This window comes from Poecile atricapillus, chromosome 1 (genome assembly GCF_030490865.1).
Source record: "Poecile atricapillus isolate bPoeAtr1 chromosome 1, bPoeAtr1.hap1, whole genome shotgun sequence".
In the NCBI taxonomy this organism is placed as follows: domain Eukaryota; kingdom Metazoa; phylum Chordata; class Aves; order Passeriformes; family Paridae; genus Poecile; species Poecile atricapillus.
In genome coordinates this window covers 148,662,214-148,680,593 of record NC_081249.1, presented here as the reverse complement: position 1 = coordinate 148,680,593, position 18,380 = coordinate 148,662,214, and the positions used below count along the sequence as shown (strand labels likewise).

The window sequence follows — 18,380 nt, the reverse complement described above, 5'->3', positions numbered from 1 at the left end:
AGGGAGGCGGTGGAGTCACCATCCCTGGAGGTACTAAAGAAACACTGGCCGTGGCACCCAGTGCACGGTTGTAAAGGTGGTGCTCGGTCATAGGTTGGACTCAATGACCTCAGAAGTCTTCTCCAACCTACTGGGTTCGGTGATTCTGCAAGGAAGGAGACACAGAAGCAGTGCCACGTCTCACGTCCCCACTGCACCTGACGGCCCCATCCCGCCTGCCCCGACCACCGCTGCGGCCTCCGGGGGCAGCGCCGCGCCGCCCGCCCGCCGGGCTGGGGCGGCCGTGGGGCGGCCCCGCGCCTGCGCGGCGGGGCGGGGCGGTGGCGCTGGGGCGGGCGCGGGGCCGGGCCGGGCCGGGCCGGGCTGGGCGGCGGCTGCGCAGCGCTGCGGGGGCCGGGGCCGGGCGGCTCCGCAGGCTGGGCGCGGGGACGCCGCGGGACGCCGGAGACTCGGACTTCCAGCCGGCGGCCGGGCCGGAGCGTGTCAGCGGCGGCAAGAGACGGACGGTGAGCGGAGCGCCTGTGCCCGGCGTGCGAGCAACAGGTTCCGGCGGGGAGCCGCGAGTCTCGGCTGGCCGGAGCCTCCCCCGCGGCCACGGCGCCCGCGCAGGCCCCGGGGGTCCGGCCGGGCCGAGGCCGGGCGGGACGGCAGGGAAGAGCCGGGCCGAGGCCGGGCGGGACGGCGGGGCAGAGCCGGGCGCGGCGGCTCTCGGGGCTCGGCGCCGGTCCCCGCACCCCTCTGGCGGTGGCCCGGGCTGTACCCTGGCCGCGGGTCCCGGCCGGGCGGGGCGGCCCCGGCCGTGGCGGCTACAGGTGCCGGCGGCGCTGCCGGGAGCACGGGGGGCCTCCCGAGAGCGGCTCCTGCGGCTTCCCTCCCGCCCTCTCTTGAGGTGCCTCCCGGGAGCTTAGGCCCAGGAGGTGTAAGAAAACCTCCTGCACTTGGCTGTGTGCTCTCTCTGCCTACTTGTAGTGGGCTGTGTACGTGTTTAAACAAGGCGGGGAGAAACTTCAGGCCCCCCTCCCGTCCACTTCTGATGCTCTGGCAGCTCTGTGTTTGGAAATGATTCCTCCGTGAAGTTTTCGCTTCGCATTGGTTTATGAAGCTTTGCGGGGCTAAGTTAAAGCAGGTTGAACATGAGCGACTTACAGTGTATTTTACAGTCAGCAGTAGTTAGCGCACATCCCGGTTGGAGCGGCTCCTTTTTCCGAAAGCTGGAGTGGTAATGGTTTTGCGGTGCTGCTGCTTTCCTAGCGGAGGGATCGAGGCTGTGTGGTGGGAGAGAGAGACGCTACAGCCAGGCAACAAAGAACGCGGTGACTGTGAGCTTCGTGAGACAAACCGCCTGAGAAAATTAAATTAACTTGCATTAGACCTTACTGAGGAATATATATAGCTTCATGGGGATTATTAAAAGGGATAAATATAAATTAGTGCTGTGAGGGTATTTTCTTTTAAAAATGAAGCCTCTATTGGAATTATTTAGGCATAGACTATATCCATAGCTCACTTAATGGAGCAAAATACTTTCATTCTAGATACGTGATGATATATTGCTGACTGCAGTCAGACTTCTAACAAGTGGCTAATGGTGATCTATGTGTTTGCTGCTTCTGTGTTCAGTTTCTTATGCCTTAAAAGGATCTCTCTGTCCTTTTTGAGGATTGAGTATTTTTCATGAATTTGTAAAAAAATAAAGTATCTTTGTATTGTCTTTAGGCATCTGAGTCTGCAAGCTTTTGGTTTTAATCTGTTGTCCAAATTTTCACAGTGCATATTATTTTCTTATGATCATATTAAAGCTGTTACTATAAATCCAGATGCCAAACACTTCAGTCTGGCTGAATTATACACATGTAAACTCTTTTCCAACATGGTGTGCTTAAAAAGAAAAAATCCGGTATTTTACATATTAAAAGCTTAACTAATGGTTAAAATTGTAGACACTTTTAACAAGGTGTCAAAAATATTACAGCATTTTGAAGCGGTATTGTGGAATGTTACATTTAATTATCATTATTGTTAATTAAGTAATAGATATTTAAATGTTAGTCCATGATCACTGAACTCTTTCTTAAGGTTTTTTTTTTTCAGAGTTTACATTCTTCCAGTGTGTGTCATATTGCTTTGCAATGTGTGGAATAACAATGGATGGTGATTTTTTTCTGTATAGAATTAGCTGATGGTAAAGACTGTAATTTTCCTTATTTATTAAATTTCCTTATTTATTAAATTTCTTCTCATAAGTTCTGAACTTAGAAATGTGCCTCAAAATATTTCTTCAGGAGACTGATTTATCTGGCTTAGGAATCTGCAGGAGTTACTTATGACCTCTGAGGGGTGACAGGCATCTTTCAGTACCACAGCAGGATGTGATGTAGACATTAAAAATGCAATGCAGAGTTTGGGATTCATACCAAGAGTTATGGGCACAGAAAACTTAATGTAGACTGAAGCCCATGTGCATCCATTTATTGTCCCTTGTTTATGATAAAATAATTAGATTTGTTGTAATAAAATTATTACATTTTCCTAATACTTCATTTGCTGTTTTAATTACAATCTGCTATACTTAAAAGTTGCAGGCTTTTAAAAAAACCTATGGCAATTTTAGATGCAAATTCTATTATGATGTCTCTTCAAAGATTGGATCTTAACATCAGATACTAACAGTTTTAACAATCTGTCTCAGCTACTGGTTTTTTTTTCCCAATTTGTGCTTTAAAGTGTTTTCCTTTTACAGTGTTGGGCTTTTAGAATGCTGAAGACTAAAATTTCAAACAGTGTGCTACTTCCTAGATAACAGGATTTGTATTTGTATTCATGAGCTATGTTTAAAATTTTTAAATGTTTAGTAGCTGACATGTTTAAAGTACTTTATTAGGCACTGTTGCAGAAATGCTCGACATCATGGTATTTTGAAGACTGATTACTGCCTTGGTCATGCATTTGAAAACTTCAAGCCTTTTTGTAAATATTGATTAAATACTGCTCTATTGTCTTCCTTTTATTAATGGGCAAAGAGAGGCATCTGTGTATTTGAAAAGGTTTGCAATATGTCTGTGATAGAAAACTCAGTGGAAACAATTTAAGTGGTGGTTTAAAATCAGGTCTGCTGGCAGAATTGCTTTTCTAGTGTAGTTATCTACCTTGGAGCTTTCTTCAGTATAGCAGTTCTGACAACAGGGGTGTTTTATGTACACATCCTCTTTCCTGCACTCCCAATACAGCTAGACAAGCTAGACAAAATGTCTTAAGTGTAGCTAGGGCTAAAGTATGAAGCAGAAGAGGAAATTATAACTAATTAAGTTTGTATCTCAGACTATTTTGAAGTAACCTTTTGGGGTTTGTTCTTTTTTTTTAACGGGTCTGTTTATGTCTTTTGGTAAAGACTTATTTTATAATGCTGGGGTGTATAATTGCACACTAACACATAGCTGTGTGGGAAGAAAAAAATGCTGTAACTCTCAAAGCTTGCATCAGTTAAATTAGAAAGCAAATAGAGGTACCATCAGTAATGCACATTTCAAAAAGGAATGCCCCAATTCCATGAAGAAAGACCTAATCTTGCACACTTCTCTTTTGGCAGAAAAAGGATGTTGCATTTCTTTAAAGATATGGAAATGGTTTAAGTACCTACTCAGTAGATTGAGATTTGGGTTCAAATCTTTTTGCTCTTTAGGGGAGCTACCAGTTCCCAAAAGGAAAGTCTTAACTGCCTGACCAGTGGGTGTTTTGGTTTCATTCTTGAGGAGTAAGAGTCACTTGGGAAGGGAGTGAATGCATAGCCCAGGGAATGGCTTAATCAATTACGAAATAATTATATGGATTCAGGTCTCCTTCCCTTCTTACAGACAAAGTGTTGAAAAAGTAAAGGAAAGGGTTTTTTCTTGGAGATGGTTTTTTTTTTCTCTAGCATGGTGTAAAATTTTGAAGACTTAAATCTCTGATCTTTATTCTTATCTGACTCAGCCAGTTCCTACTCAGGTTGAATATTAGGTACTTGAACAGTACCTGTAACATGTCCTTTTCATTTTAGAGCAGGTCTTGGTTGTTTATCTGTGGGTTGTGGAGTCTAGTAGGTGGCATGGGATTTAGGTTCCCTTGTGGATCTAATTCTGCTTTCTTCTAAGACACCAAATAATTAGATACAGAAATGTAATTGTTTCAACATACCTGTGGTTATTATCTGTTATAATAGGTCTGGTCTGTGCCTTGTATTTCCTTAAAAGATTTGCCTGTTGCATCATGTATCTGTTCTGGTTGACCATAATTGTTTTCTAAAGAAAAAATAATTAACAAGAAATTGCTAATAGGTTTTGCTTGAATGTTTTTAATACTTGATTTTGTCTCTGGTGTTGTATTTTTAAAACTTCAGTTATATGGTTAGAGAAAAGACTTGACTACTGATATGTGTGACAATATAGCTCATGGTCTTTAGTGTCTGAATTTGCTATGATTTATCAGTGTAGACTCCTCATGTCCTGCAGAGGTCTAACAAAAGAATGGATGTTAAATAGAAATTCTGGGAAAATGTAGCTTTTCTTAAGAAACAGAAAATAGAAACCAAACCATAATTTTCATTCTTGTATCAGGGCACAACTTCTGGGGAAACTATTTTAGGTTATGCTTGGTTATTTGGCCATAACAGATAATTCAGAAGACTCTTAAATGTGAGAGTTTTTTTGGTGAAAGCAGTTCAAACCCAGGAATGATTCCTGGCAAGGATCACTGAAAGTGATAGGACAGTTAAGTGGTCCTTTAAAAAAGGTATTTGGAACACTCAAGTGTGGTAGTAGTATGTTAGCATCTAAATCAGCCTGTGTACATACATCAGCTGAATAGTCAGTGTGAATTGTCTCGTTTGAAGTTGTTCAGTGGTTTCTTCAAGCTCTCTAGAAAGCTGAACTCAGTAAAACCATAAACATTTGATAACTGGGATGTGCCAGTACAACCTCAGCATCTGCTCTTTGACCTGGTGATGGTGCTGGGAGGTGGCTGGTATGCATTCCGAGTCTGTTTCCAAGGATAAGTGTATATTTTTAAAGTTAGGAAGGAGAAGCTGGAAGAGTGTTCATTTAACTACCAGTAGTGCTGAGTGGAATTCAGAGTATAAATGTGTGAGCTCAAAGGAGGACAATGTATGCTAGTGCCTGAAAGAGTAATTTCTTATTTTAACAGTATATTGTGAAGAATATGCGAGCTGCTAGCTGTGTGATGTCGTGGGAGTGACCTGCGTTTAATGAAATGTATATTAAAGAGGAATGAAACTTTGAAGATTTTATCTGAAGGTAGGTAAAATATAACTGGTGTGATGTCATGGTAAAAACACTATTGAGAGAAATTACTTAGCTTTTGAGGTTTTCTGGAGCCAAATTTTGGTTTGGGTAGCAGAGAGAGATCATCAGGGACAGCTCTCACCTGAATATTCATGTGTAAACCCAAGTGTTTTCTTAACTGAGATGGTCTTTACAGTTAAGGTCAGTGAAGGTGGTATGCTTTGGTAATGCCTTCACTGTTAATCACTTTTTTAGAAACTGGTTTTTAGTGTGGCAGAGGAGAAAACCAGGGAGGGAAGCAAGTTTGTCTGCATGGTGTTTGTGGTACTGAGTTAAATTCTTTAGTATCACAGTTACCATGGCAACTTTTTATTAAGAATATGATGTCTTTGTGTATAAAGCGAAGGCCTCACCTTAGTATCAGATCATGCAATGATCCTGCAATGTTGTGGTTGAGAGCTTGTGATCATCCTTGTTTGTCTTGTTTTATCGAATTGCTGTTTACTTGCCAGCTACTGTTAATAAAACGTAAGTGAGATTAATTATAGGTTAATTCAGTGTACCTTGGCTAAGATAATTAAAGTTGCTTTTATAGAAAAACTGTGTTACAGATAACTGCACTGTGCTTTGTAGAAAACTGCAAGCCTTGTATTGGCTAAGAGAGCACATTGCTAATTCCTCTGGTATGTTTTAATTTGTAAATGTTCTCTCATCTCTGAAAGCAAAATTCAAGCCTTTGGGTCAAGCATCGAGATTTGAACCAGGTGAGGGTTTGGATTGCATAGGTTTGTATCATATTGATTGTACATCTTACAAATGTATATCATTGTTTTCAGAGAACAAATCTCTTCTTCCCAATGTCTGAAAGGCTGTGTGATGTCAGCAGAGAAACTTAGTCCTCTCTTACTGGGACAGTGTAGCATTAGTGGACATCACGTGCTTTCACAGAATCAGTTCCTGTAGGATCAAGTGGTGATGGAATAGCTTAGTGCCACTATGCAATGACATTTACATTTTGTTTGAATGGTTTTAAAAGTCCTCAAATGCAGGAGAGAAGGAAATTGGTTTAAAGTGGAAGTGGCTATATGTATTTAAAGGTGGTGATTGTTGTTGTACAAGAGTTAAAACCAACATAAAACAAGCTCTTACCGTTTAATTTTGTTTCAGTAATCAAGATATATTCTAAATTAGTAACCTAATTACTTACAGGAAGGAATTAGCACAGTGTCTTAGTGTAAAGTGAGGTAAAAGCTGATCAGCTCAACATTGTCCTCCTGGGCTGACTGACTAAAATGACTTGTGAGCCCCACAGCATTGGTTTTGTTTTTGACAAGTGGAATAGTCTGTTTCACATATTTATATTTTTAAGAATATAAACAGCACTAAAAATCCATTTGAGCCTAAGTTATTGTTAGGTTTGTAGACTCTTTCAATGGAATTATCAAGTGAATTATTTCCTGTTCAGAGAATATTAACTTAGTGTGTGTTGTGATCTTCTCTCAAGATTTTAACTATTTTTAACGATTTTCAATTATTATTTTTAACAATTTTAACTATTGTCATCAACCACCTTCTGGTAAAGTGTGTTTCTTCAAGCTGATATAATGAAGGCTAGCTAGAACTCTGAAGAGGCAAGTTACTTGACTTCAGTGGAAAGAGGAGAGTGGCAATTTGAGGATTCTGCAGTCAGGTAGACTCTTCTCTGCTTTTCAGCCTACTTAGATTTCTTCTTTCATTAGCTCATCAAGCAAGTTGTAGATAGTAAGGACTGAAAGTATATCCCAATAAAAGCTGGGAATTGAAAAAGTAAATGTCGCTCGTACTTCCTCCCAAAAATAAAAATACCAAGGATGACTTTAAGATAACAGGCAAAAGGTATTCAGCTAAAGTCTGATTATTTTTGCATTTTTTTCTAGGTCATTCATTTTGTTAGGCTTTTGTTAATTTTGAAGTAAGGAGAAATCAAAATGAAGTGCAATGCAGAGCTATTTTTTTCTTGACCCAAAGAAGGGAACCCAGCATCTAACAACATATTTTGAAGCAGCCATGAAGAGCTGGTTTTGGCTTATTAGCTTATGAAGTAATTTTAGGTTTAATGTTACTTTTTTGTGTCTATTTTATTTAATCTACTACATTTATTGCTATTAGGGATTAGTTTTAGGATCAATTTTGAAGAGTCATGATATATTGTTTTTCCATAGATCTTTTCTGATTTAATGTGGACTTGTATTTCTAACCATGCTTTTTTGGCCCTTTGTTCATCTTGCATTCTTTCCTCCTGCAGACCTTCAAACATGAGTCTCTCCATTTATTCTCTCTGAATAGGGAAGATGGGAAAAGCTGTGTGTTGGATCACGTCACTTCTCTCTTTTGTGAGGAAGGACAAGTGACATTTACTTTGTCAATTCCTACCTTTCCTTGGGATGCACTTACTGAAGTTTGTCCTATAAAAATGTGGTAGGTTATCTCAGCTAGATGCTATGCTGCACTGGGGTACAAGGTTGTAAAGAGCAGCTTTTTTTGAAGTTTTGTTTCAAAAAGGAGGGGACTGAAGAGCTGGAATAACTCAGTAATATTAACAAAACAATACTCCAAAAATATAATAATGGCATAACTGTGTACTCCTTTCTACTAAAATGTCATTTATGATTCTGTGTTGATCACTCAGTTTTAATCAGTAGTAGGGCCCTCTGTTATAAATTCATCTCTATGATGCTGCACTTGGAATTTGTATGATCTACTTGTTTGAGGAAGCAGTTTTAGAAGTTAAATACCTCAGTTAAAGTTGAGATGGGATGATCTGCAGAAATTAAAGTTAGGTCTGCTTATTATATACTTTATGAAGCCTTCTGTAGTAGGAAAGTATTAAATACTTGCATATATGTTTTTTAAAAATTTACTTGAGTTGCACACTTGAATTTATATATACTTTATCCCCTAAGTCAGTTTCTGACCTCTATCAATGAGAACTTCATACAGTTTCTCCTTACGTCAATATTTTTGAGGCCTTTTCTATACAAATATTTAATGAATGCAGCTGCATACCTAAATGGTTGGGTAGTAAATGTAGGCTGGTTTGTGTTCCCTCTTAAGTGCATACTCTTGTCAAGTCTTAGAAAGATATTTAATGCTGTTCATTTGATACTATGTGTGTTAGTGCTCCCTGAAACTTACATAGTTGGGGCTTCCCGTGATAATTAAATGCCATACAGATCTTCCATTCTTGATGTCTTAAAGCTAATTTGAAATTGAATATTCAGCCTTTAAAGTACTTAACATGATTAATCAATGCCTGTTAAACTTAATTGCAAATTATTTAACAGTTCACACTATGCTTCTGACACTTTCTGGTGAAATTGTGGTTTTTATTCTTGGGTGGATTTGTGATGATTGGCACAGCCAATTCCTTCTGCTTTAGAAGAAATTTAGATTGTAGCTACAGCGCTGGGAAATCTTAGATTTTATGATGTCAGTTTTTTACCTTTTCCTGCTCAGCTCCTCTGCTCTAGTTCATTTGCAGAATTTGCCTGTTCCTCAGTCCTTATGGTTCATGGTGTGCTATCTGAACCAGCCCACGGTGCCAGTCTTAGCAATGAAGTGTCTGAGGTGGCAGCACCTGTTCCCTTCTGACAATTCTACTTTTGGGTTCAGTGACTTCTGATGGGAGCAATCTACAGCTGAGGATAGTAACTTAATCTGCTACAACAAGATTTGCTAGAGCTTTTCTATCAGCATCTTTAATTTAAGCTTGCTGTTCTTGTAGTTCAGCCTCATATGAAGACTTTTTTTCTCTTTATTTGGAAAAGAAAAAAAAAAACCACAGGGAGAAATAGTAATTGACCTTATTTATGATCTCTTCACAGCAAATTCCATGTTGAACTTGTGACTTTTACTTTGAGAAATCCATAAGTAGCATATTATTGCTGACCATTATACCATTTCAGGTATCACAGATTCATATATTGTTATTTTTAGTATATTCATACATATACATAGGTATATTTTTGAACATTTTTGTTTAGCAGGTGAAACATGCAGAAATGCACTGCATCAGTTTAGTATACAGAACCACAGGTTGTACAGATCCAAAAGCCAGATGGAGACAGTGGTAAAAAGTGTAAGACCTGTTACTCTTAAGACTGGAATGTTGTGCATGGGAGCTGTGTGAATGGGTGATCTAAAGCTTAGAGTAGTAAGAAAGTGTTAAAAGAACCTTTATGGGTTTAGCTTGCTACAACTTTTAAGTTTTCTAATAAATGCCCCTTGTTTGTATTCAGAATTCCAGAACTGGCCTTGAAAGAGTATAGGTGCATACTTAGAATGATTTGAGTTAGTGGAGCATGAAGGTATTCATAAATCTCACTGACCTCAAATAATAGATTCTGATTTCAGTACTAATTTGTAACATGATTTTTTTTCTCTAACTCAACGTATTTTTAATCTGTAAATGATAAATAAATATATGGAAATATCTATTTCTTTTCATAAATTTAGAATTCATCAAGAACAAAAAGGTTATGAATGCCGATTCTGTCGGAATTTCTCTAGGTAAATCTGACTAAAGAGTTTTTTAATATAAAATGTGAGCTGGCTTCAGGTAGAAAATACATCTCAGACAAGTCTCTTGCAGCAAATTGGTCAATTGGAAAAAGGCATGGGAAGCTTTCGGTTCAAGTTTCAAAATGCCTGGAAGTGATGGACCACCTGTGGGATACCTAAAACTTGCCAAACCATGGGATACCTAAACCTTTCTATTTTTGCTTTATTATTTCTGCTTTTCAAATATAAATTTTGTTGTGGCAGGCATCGTAGCTTTGGTAGTGCTTGAACAAAATTCTCTGCATGCATTGCTGAGATGATTTGCAGTCTCTGGGGACCAAAGAACTTCAACTACACTCAAATATTTAAATTAAGTGGGATATTATTAATAGAATGTCTCTGGTAAACAGATATGTCATAAGGATAGAATCATTGATTTTATTTCAAAAGTTGTAAGTTTCTTCAGCTTTGAAGCAAAAATCACAGACTTGACTTGAAAAAAATTGAACTCATTATTGTAAATATTGGGTTTCCTGTCTAATTAGTCTGTTGTTTACACTGTAATCATCAATGGCTGCTGCATTGATTGTTTTGAAATTTTCAAGTGGATTTGTAACTCAACCTAAACTGTGTAAGGGTATGAAGTGACAAAACAGAAATAATTTGTAACTGGTAATGTACATCCCAAAATTAGTTTCTGTTTCCTTAGTAGCAGATGGTAAAATGTAGCAATAAAGTGTAGAAATTTCATCAAGACTCTCTGAAAATCAGAATACACCTGCTCTGATTTGCCTTACACTGTTAGTTGATTTAGCACTGGGGATTAAAACCAGTGACCAGAACTACTAGTTGGTTGTTCCCAGCATAGAATCATAGATTCTGGTATATCATAGATTAAAGCTGATTTGGAAGGGACCCACAGGGACTGTGGAGTCCAGCTCCTGGCCCTGTGCAGGTTTCCCCAAGAGTCACACCATGTGTCAAGAGCATTCTCCAAATGCTTCTTGAACTCTGTCACATTTACTGCAGTGACTGCTTCCCAGGGGAGCCTGTTCCAGTGCTTTACCTTTGGGGTGAAGAACCTTTTCCTGATATTCAACCTAAACCTCCCCTGACACAGCTTCATGCCATTCCCTTGGGTTCTTCACTGGTGACCAGAGAAGAGATCAGTACCTGCCCTTCTGATTAACTGCGTTTGAGCAGTGTTGTAGCCCTTATTCAGGAGGTCAGTATTTTTCTGATGTTATTTGAAAAAGTGGCTATTGCTCTATATGCTCTGATTGATTCCAGACAGAATGGTCTGGTCACCATAGTGTTCCTGTCTTTTTCAGAAAAAGTATCTGGGTGTTTTTGGTCTGTTGGGTACTCCCACCTATGAAAAATTCTCAGTATTAAATGCTTCCATAGGGCAAGAACCTGTGTTCTTACTGTGCAAATCTATGAAGGGTAATCTTACAACCTTGCTTTTGTTTCCTAGTATCACACAAAGTGCATGTAACAAGTGCTCAGAAGGGTTGCTGAAGAAGAAAGCAATATGCGGAGCTGTTAGTGAAAAAACTCTGTGAGGTGTTAGGACAATACGAGAAGAGCTGCTTTCAAGTAAGGGACTGGTGCTGTTCACAGTTCATCTGCTGGGTTAAAGGTTGGGCTAACCTATTGGACTTCTTAGGAAACTAATACTGCCTCGCATTTCTGCTAACCTCTCATGAGGAACTCTAAACTACAAAGATTTGCTTTTGTACTAATGACAAATGGAAAATACAAAACTATCTACTGTTACTTCTGGCACTATGAAAAAGTATTTCCTAAACTGATTTTACTTGCCTTATATGTCATTATATATATATGTATATGGCATTTCAGATCTCAGTTAAAATTATTTGCTGAAAGTATTTTCAGTCTACCAGACTTTGCCTGAAAGACCATATTCAGTGCTTCATAATTAGACTCTTCGGTGTCTGTAGAAACAGCAGTTGCACGTTCTAGTGAATAAAGGAATTGAAGGTTAATGCCCAGACAAAACCTGTCACCTGGCCAGGGCCCTGCAGAGCCATACTGCCCAATGCATTGGAATGCCAGGGAGGGGGCAATCTTTTATCTGAGAGGCCTCTTCTCTTTACTTGTGATTAAAATGCAGGTGCCTGAGCTAACAAGTTGTCAAGAACTTGGAGAGCCTAGTTAGCACAGCAGAGACACAAATTAAATTTATCATGGTTTATTAATTTTAGGCCACTGCTGTTTGTGCTGGACCCAAGGACTTCACCATTTCATTCATTCACTTGATTTTAATCCTCTAAACTTGTATCTGCAGGCTTTGGTGTTATGCAGAGTTTCCCAGTTTCTTACTGCTTAATGGAAATATTGATAAAATATTTCTATTGCAAATGTAAAATGGTTTGTTTTTTTTAAAGGCATTATACTGAGTGGTCCTTTGAAAATTGTGCCAAGAGACTGTTTTTAATTGACCTGTGGTCATGGCAGTCCTCTTCATTATACTCTCAGCTCTGTGGTGAAAAGAATTTACTGAGTTCCTGACATGCCTCCCCTTGACCTGGGGGGTGAAGGGAGCCAGCAACATTGCCCTCATAATACTATTTAGCTGCTATAGCTGTGTGATAGCTTGACTAAAATGATATTCTTGTATCTGCATGTCTTTTCCAGTTCATGCAACTATTTGGTTCATTTTGTGCACTGCCCTTAAAATCTTAATGATTTTTGTAAGCAAACCACTTTTTTGCTCTTTTGTCAAATAGCCTTTTAATTAAAAATGCATGACTTAACTGCTGTAGGTTGTTCCTTATCTGTACATCTGTTCGTGTATTTTTTTTGTTTAATGAGTAAATCATGTTGTGTCTGTCTAATTTACACCACTGGTCTTTAGACCTTACTGATTCTTTTAAGCAGATGAGCAAAACCTGTTCTGGGTGAATGGTCTACTGTACAAGAGTTTGAAACAATTTAGCTTTGAAAAAATCAGTAACTCATCAAAATTGCAGTCATTTTGGTAATGGAGACCACTGTTTTGTATACAAATGGTCTCAGAGCTTTTTGCTACTCAGAATGGTAGGTATCTTTCTCTTTGGTTTGTTTTCTGCCACTTTATTCTGGTGAGCTGGCTTTTGGAGAGCTCTAGTCATGCCAAAGCCAGTGTGACAATAAGTGGTAAAGTGCATTGTGATATAAGGTAGAGGATGTCTCCATCTTGCAGAATCATATCTTAAGTTCAAGTGGGAAAACTGGTAGAGGGAAATAAAGGATGTAACTTGATTGCTCTAAAACATGGATATACACACTTGATGAGGGATGGGGGGGGTGTGTTGCTGCACCTTGAAGTTTTTCAGCTGTGCTGCTCCAGTGCATTGTGAGAATTTACTGCTGTGAAGTCTTGAAAAAAGTATGTTTAGGAAACTGTAGTCTTCTTAGTTGATCAAAGCTCTTCAAATTGCTAGGCAAGAGAAGGACCAAATATTTGCAAACTTTAGTGTGACAAATGTACATATATGTAGCAACTAGAGTACTTGCAGCCTGTCAGATGCCATGGCTGGGGTCAGGATAAACCTGCCTGTCTCTTAGGATAACTGCAGTGTGGACCCAAGAGTGTTCCGTGGTTATGGCTCTGGTGCTTCACAGTGATATTTGGTGTTTTGTCTTCTAATTTTGCTGCATTTTCCTTTTGCTTACAAGGTACATACACTGGACTGGGTGGCTATAATTTCTACATACATAACTCTTTCAATTTACTTTTCATCACATTTCATATATCAGAAAATATGCTTTCTTGCTTTCTACTCCCCTGTCATAGAGAAAAAAACGTAGTTTATCTCTTCTGGTGGACCATAACTTTCACTCTTTACTGTTACCATATGGCTGACCTCTTTGATCTGAAAAACTTTGTGCAAAGACAGTGGCAGCTTCCCAAGCAGTATACAGAAATGCTGATACTGGCCCTGAGCCCCATATCCAGTTAGTGTTCTTGCTGTCTGTTGTATCATTTTAGCCTTGCCCTTGGACCCTGGATTCTGTTTTTTATACAGGCAGGGAATTTAGAGTACTTCGAATTTGCTGTTGTTTTGGTAATTATTAGAGTGGATAATTACTCTGGTTTCTCAATAACGGGCTTTTCCTTATATTATTTAGCTCTAGGCTCTCCCCTTTTTTTCCTCCCGATTTTCATCCTCTGCATTTTCATTCCTTTCTCTAATTTTTCTCAGGAAAAAACAATATGGGTCCTCTTTAGCATTTATATTCTGTGCAGCTTCTGGTAGTAGTCTGGAGCAGCAATTGATGCCTTGACACTTGGTTTTGCAATAGGGCAAGGCTACAATTTTGTGTCAAAAGTGCTGAGAATATTTCAAGCTGTCCTGACTGTTATTGATGGTGAATGCCATCATTTATGGCACGTTTTAGTAATCAGTCTTTCTCAGGCTGACTTCATAATTGTAACACTGTTTTCCAGCATGTTTCAGTAGCATAGTGCTAAGTGCAGTCTTGTACCTTGACTAGTGTTAGGTTGCTGATTTGTCTCCATCTCCAGAGGAAGTCACCTGTCTATATGGTCTCAGCATGAAGGCAGCATCCAGGATTGTCATTTTGCTGAAGTGTTTACAAATTAATACTTTGACTCAAAAGCTGACGTTTTCACAATTATGTAAGCATGAGTTTAAGAAAGAAGTACCTTATGCCCAGAATGTTACAGTTCTTTTAATTCAAAGTATTAGTATCATGAAACAGTTAAAGACTAATTTACTGAAGACTTTATTCTCTAAACCAAAGAGGAACTGCCAGATATGTTGCTAACACTCTCACATAAGCTTAATTAGGGAAATTTGGCTCTCAAGTTTTGAATTTAATAGTAGCTTGTGTTCAGTTGTATGGCATTGGTGTTCTTATGAAGCTTCAACCTTCTAATATGTGTGTTCCAAAGGAGTCTGTGCTCTGGTGGTTCTGGAATGCTTAGTGAAGACACTCTTACTTCAAGTGGCTATAAATGAGTTTACAGTTTACAGGGATTAAGTTGGGATACTGAGTTCTTTCTTTCTGATTCAGAAGTGCCTGATGACCAAGTTATAACTATTGGGGTAATCAAATGTGTTGTTTTCTGTAGAGAGATTTATCAGGTATGTTGGTGTAGCGCATATATATGTGTTTGCATCACTGGTATGTATAACTTGTACAAACTTAATCTTTAGGTATTTGTTTAAGGGGTTGGGTGTGTGATAGATTCTTCTAGATATTGCTCAATAACTTTTGAATGTATTCTTAATGTTTACTGCCCTTTTGTATGATACATATAATTTACTGAGTGGTGAAATGCAAAAATATTCTGCATTCATCAATTGAAAGCATTCTTAACTCTCTTCCCATTTTCCTTTTAAAAATATCTCAATTGCTGAGATCTGACATTAGCACCAGGTGGAAATCTTTTCTTGAGAAGTTTCCTTATCTTGCATCCATTTAACTTCAGTTAAAAGTGATGTCCTAATAACTTACCTCTCTTCTACTTTTCTGTTGAGAAACTTGTTTCAGGTGACAAAGTAAAAATTCATGAAAGATAAAGTGAGGACAAATCAGTGAGCTTTGAACTTGCACATAAAACTAAGACGACTGACTGGCTGATGGTTTGTGATTTCCATTTTCTCTTGCTGTTAACATTTTCTTTACTTCAGTGGGTCGTAGTAGGTAATATGAATTCATGGAACCAGTTTTAGCTGTCAGACAATTTTGAACATTCTAAAAATGTGGCAAAATGTATGTTTGGTTTTGGGGGGTTGATTTGTTGTTTTTGTTTTTTTAATAAGTAGTTGTGTATATGTTATTATATAATATATATGTTATAAGCAAGTGTAAAGTACAGGTTAACATACATTTCACTGGCAGAGAATATTAAAGATGACTGAGAATTTTTTTTAGTGAAAAACAAAATTCATTATTCAGCTTTCAACTTATGAATTAGCTGAGGAAAATGGCTTTAAAGGTGCTACTGAAGAAGGGAAACATTTTAAACAAAGTTTATAACACTACTGTTCGAGGAGTCAACTTCAGTGTGATTAGCATAAGAATTGAGAAGTACTTCCTTAAGTTCAACGATGTGTTGGAAGTTCATTGCACTAAACGATTAACTCCGTGATCTTAGGCAAAGAAAGGTTTCTGCTAATTCCACTTTCCTAAGTAGCTGATTTTTTTTAATTGTTTTTTGAATTTGTTGAATTTTTGTTCCTTAACATGATTTGAGAGTTCTGAGGAGGCACTTACGTCACTTAGCTTGCCAATGTTTTTCCCTGGCTTCCACAGTCATGTTTAATATCTTAGTTCAACAGCTCAAGTGATAACAGTTTTCTGGACAGGATTATTGCACCATTACATACTAAAAAAGTTTGCCTGCCTTCATGTAGAAAGGAGCCTTACATTCCTGTGAGTTATCACAAATTTCTAATGTTTTCTTAATTAAAAAAACACGTGCTTTAAAGAAGTTTGGGAAACTGAATGGTCTTTCTTTGATTTAGGAAGAGTTGAACTTTCTCGTTAGGAGAAGAGTTGAACCCTTTAATGAGCTGTAGTGTTGGATGTTTCTGTGAGAAAGCTCTGCAGTCACAGTTAGGTGCTTGAATTCACTTTGCAGAAGTGAGTTTGTTCCTGTCAGGATTTTATTTTGGTTTGTGTAACAGATTGCTAACATTAGGCCCAAGAGTCCACTTATATTTAATAGGAAAGAAAGAGAATGTTTTTATAAGATACAGAAAGTCTCTAATGTTATGTCTTTATAGCCTTGTGAAGTTTTCTCATGCATCTTTATTATGAACTCTAGTAATGTAGATAATTTACAGAACATTTGATTTTCATATCCTGTAGTGAAATTTTGGTAATACTTCACATGAAATATTTTACTGTGCCTTTTCAATGCGGCCTGTCTTTTAACTTTCTGCATGGTATAGGTTTGTACAGCAGGTATCCCTTATAGTGTGACCCAGGAATCAGCATGAGTTCTTTAATCATGTTTGGCATTGTTGCTGCAAGTTTAAAAGATCATTGTGATAAATACTGGGAAAGGTGATGTGTAATTTTTGTCCATTCCCAAGTGGTTACCCATTTATTAATTCTGTTGTATGCCTGAGGTAGTACTTTAGTTTGTATGAGTGTTTGAGCAGTAGGTGTACTGTTTAATCAGTAGGTGGTCTGTTTAATGCCTTCTGCTGCAGAAATTAAGATCTGTCTCTGTTATTGCTGTCTTTTATAAAAAGAGGGAAAAAATAAGCTCTTGCTTTTGGGTTGTGGATTATACTATTTACACAAAGATAATAGAGAATACTAGTTGACTGTCTTCAAGTAATGAATGTGCAGAGATGTTCAGATACTGAACTCAACAGTGTTAAACTCAAGGGTGACTAATTTATCATTTTTATTTGGGAGGAAATAGACTCAAACATAAATGCAAATTTTGTGGTGCTTTACACCCACAGTGTTAGAGTATGCTTTTTAAAAGAAACCAGTACTTCCCTTTTAACTGCCCTGTTTACATCTTCAGGAAGATATGCAAATGGTTGTAGGTGTGTGGCTGCTTTTCTGTGGTGGTTTTTTTTTTTTTTGTAGATTTTGTTTGGGTTGTTAAGGATGAAAAGAATCAGTAGGTGTAGGAGACTTTTTGTGAGAGGGGAGGAGAACTCGCAGAATATTGTTCCATAGGATGCTGTCCCGTTTGGACTTGTCTCACTGCTTCCAGAGCTAGGAGTTTATACTTGTTCTTAGCTCTTTACCTCCCTGGTCTCAAAACAGTTGCTCCTAACCCTTATGCCAATCTTGTCGCCTTCAGATTATTGTGATCTGTTCTGGTATGCCATTTTGACCAAAACTAACCAAACAAAAGGCTTTTGTGACATTCTGTAATCTTGTTGAGTCTTGGTGACAGACTTGACAAGCTTCAGAACTGTCAGAGAAGGTAATGGCTGTACAACCCAAAAGTAGAGAACATAAGGGAGCAGTCAAGAGCAAGAGTAATGAGACTGCAGGTCTTTGGCAGCAGCAAACTAGCACAGCTTAACAGTCCAAGGAATCATACTGACAGTCTCTTTTTTGGTTCTTGTCATAAATTCATGAACTACAGATTTTGTTTGGAAGGCTGCAAAAGTAGGGCACACTTGAAAGCCTAGTCAGCTTTGTTCAGTTCTAGCAGTTGGCAGAGTTAGTTATGTGCAAACATACAAATTATGTGAGTTCGCCAACAAAATTACTGAAATGTTTGCAAATATTAAGTAATGTGACTGGCACAGTGTAAGAAACTACAGCACTGCAAATTCTCAACAGTTTTTTCAGCCTGCAGAATTTTGAGTTTTGACTTTGCCATTTTTCTTCTCAGGACTGTGAAGCATCCCAGCAGATTTAATGGGCATGAATTTGGTTAAGCATAATCCTCTGCAAACTTCAACTGGAACCCATTGGTTCTTTGGAGGATACATTTGCAATTGGTATCCATTGCACTTGTCCTGGCTGAGGAGAGTTCCTTTCTTCCTTAGTAGCAAGGGGTTCTGTCATTTATGTCTAGCAGGGCATCTCATCATAGTAGTAATACTG

At 38.6% G+C, this 18,380-nt stretch overlaps 1 protein-coding gene across 3 annotated transcripts in view; it reads left to right on the top strand.

Moving 5' to 3' along the window:
* The first annotated feature begins 354 nt into the window (after positions 1-354).
* The window catches only part of PALS1 (protein associated with LIN7 1, MAGUK p55 family member), a 55,621-nt gene continuing 37,595 nt past the window's right edge, over positions 355-18,380 (top strand). Inside the window, exons 1-3 of one of the 3 annotated variants that reach the window (XM_058829938.1) lie at positions 355-506; positions 5,179-5,288; positions 11,293-11,414. The gene's annotated coding sequence lies outside the window, so the exon portion shown is untranslated. The remainder of the gene's footprint in view (positions 507-5,178; positions 5,289-11,292; positions 11,415-18,380) is intronic. The other 2 variants (XM_058829939.1, XM_058829937.1) reach the window with 2 other exon arrangements.